The sequence below is a fragment of the Stomoxys calcitrans genome, chromosome 3 (assembly GCF_963082655.1).
Source record: "Stomoxys calcitrans chromosome 3, idStoCalc2.1, whole genome shotgun sequence".
Lineage (NCBI taxonomy): Eukaryota > Metazoa > Arthropoda > Insecta > Diptera > Muscidae > Stomoxys > Stomoxys calcitrans.
Genome location: NC_081554.1, coordinates 32,800,248 through 32,802,946, shown reverse-complemented (window position 1 = coordinate 32,802,946; position 2,699 = coordinate 32,800,248). Strand labels below are relative to the sequence as shown.

At 36.0% G+C, this 2,699-nt stretch overlaps 1 protein-coding gene across 1 annotated transcript in view; it reads left to right on the top strand.

Annotated features, from left to right (window-relative positions):
• The first annotated feature begins 204 nt into the window (after positions 1 to 204).
• LOC106092265 (uncharacterized) overlaps positions 205 to 2,699 on the top strand; it is a 104,071-nt gene continuing 101,576 nt past the window's right edge. Inside the window, exon 1 of the mRNA XM_013259073.2 lies at positions 205 to 503. The gene's annotated coding sequence lies outside the window, so the exon portion shown is untranslated. The remainder of the gene's footprint in view (positions 504 to 2,699) is intronic.

The window sequence follows — 2,699 nt, the reverse complement described above, 5'->3', positions numbered from 1 at the left end:
AAGCTAAAAAATAATATGCGAACAAATGCCATACAAATGCCATGTGGAAATCTTGAAAAGAAAATCATGAAAATTATGCTAAAAAATTAATAATTATTTCAAGAAAGTTGTGCCATCAAAACAAAAAAAAGTTCTACTACATGAATTTCTGTTTTAAAGCGAACGAAATGTGAATACCAAAAAAACATAAAAAAGTACAAAATCCGGCTCACGTGTTTATTTCATGCCATCAAAATAAGCAATTTCAAGTGAAACTTCATGGAGAAAGTTCTTCAGCCAAATGACAACCATTAAAATTTGAGCTATAAAAATGTAAATTACCAAATAACAAATTTCGTGGATTTCAGTGAGAACATCGTTTCGATTAATCGACTCATAAAAGAAAATTCTAAAACACAATAAAAAGTGAGTGTCCTTTTATATAAACAATGGAGACATTATATCTGTACTTGGAGTAAAGAATATATAGCAGCGGATTAAATTGCACCGAACGTTTCTATGAAGTAAGTGAACTGATGCTCTTAAAATTTAAAGATTATAATACGAAAGGTCTTAAAATCGGCAAACTGCTTTACTGATGAATGTGGACCTTTGCATGTTTATATATTGGGTTGCCCAAAAAGTAATTGCGGATTTTGAAAAGAAAGTAAATGCATTTTTAATAAAACTTTGAATGAACTTTAATCAAATATACTTTTTACACTTTTTTTCTAAAGCAAGCTAAAAGTAACAGCTGATAACTGACAGAAGAAAGAATGCAATTACAGAGTCTCAAGCTGCGAAAAAAATTGTCAACGCCGACTATATGAAAAATCAGCAATTACTTTTTGGGCAACCCAATACCTTCAGGTTATAGGGGTAGGACTGTTACAGTAACAACATTTTATGATTGATCAACATGGAATATATACGTATACATCCTTAACATATATTTGAGGAATTATATAAATCTAAAGCAACAAATTGGGGGTTTTACTTCAAATGTAAAAGACAGCTTTCCAAACATGGTCCAATGTGGGCCATACTAGTCACCGATGTTGGTGAGCCACAATGAACTCACTGTTCATAATCTTAATGAAATCGCCTTTTATGGCCTAAAGAGCTTTAACCGGGAGATGGATGGTTCAGTTAGGACCTAAATCAGTTAAAAAATGCTCATTTTATTTGTTCAAGATCCTGAATCGAGGGACAAGCATATATGCCAGCAAATACCAACAAGCAAAAGCGTGCTAAGTTCGGCCGGGCCGAATCTTACATACCCTCCACCATGGAGCGCATTTTTCGAGTTCTTTTCCCGGCATCTCTTCTTAGGCAAAAATAATATAAAAAGGGATTTGCTCTGCTATTAGAGCAATATCAAGATATGATCCGGTTTAGACCACAATTAAATTATATCTTGGAGACCTGTGTAAAATGTCAGCCAATTCGAATAAGAAATGCGCCCTTTGGGGGTTCAAGAAGTAAAATGGAGGGATCGATTTATTTGGGAGCTGTATCGGGTTATAGACCGATTCAGACCATAATAAACACGTATGTTGATGGTCATGAGAGGATCCGTCGTACAAAATTTTAGGCAAATCGGATAATAATTGCGACCTCTAGAGGCTCAAGAAGTCAAGATCCCAGATCGGTTTATATGACAGCTATATCAGGTTATGAACTGATTTGAATCATACTTGGCACAGTTGTTGGATATCATAACAAAACACGTCGTGCAAAATGTCATTTAAATCGGATGAGAATTGCGCCCTATAGAGGCTCAAGAAGTCAAGACCCAAGATCGGTTTATATGACAGCTATAACAGGTTATAGACCGTTGTAAGCCATACTTAGCACAGTTATTAGAAGTCATACTAAAACACTATGTGCAAAATTTCAGTCAAATCGGATAAGAATTGCGCCCTCTAAAGGCTCAAGAAGTCAAGACCCAAGATCGGTTTATATGACAGCTATATTAACACGAACCGATTTGACCCATTTACAATACCAACCGACCTACACTTATAAAAAGTATTTCTGCTAAATTTCAAGCGGCTAGCTTTACTCCTTCGGAAGTTAGCGTGCTTTCGACAGACAGACGGACGGACATGGCTAAATCGACATAACATGTCTCGACGATCAAGAATATATATACTTTATGGGGTCTCAGACGAATATTTCGAGTAGTTACAAACAGAATGACGAAATTAGTATACCTCCAACCTATGGGGGAGGGTATAAAAATGGTCCCATGTGGATCATAACCTTGACCTATGTCGAGGAGTCTGACAATGTTCGGCACGAATGTAGACAGAAATAATAGAATGATCTATTCCAAAATATGTTCTATTCCAAAATATGACAGAGCAAACAATTAACAAGTAAAAGCCGAATGTTATATACCCTCCACCATGGATCCCATTTGTCAAGTTCTTTGCGTGGCATCTCTTTTTAGACAAACAACGAATAATGGATAAGAATGCTCATGCTATTGGAGATATTGTATATGCAAGCTGTTGCCGAGACAGAAGATATCCTGAGATCTTTGCCCTAAGATATGCATGTATAAACCTCTCTATAATTCCCCCCATAAAATCCGACGAATATATATCAGTGGCAGCTTATTCTGATGCCACGTTGTTCTTTGATTCTCGGCAAATATGTATCATACGGAAACACTAGAACTAGTATTTCCCCACTAGAACTAGTGTTTCCTCACT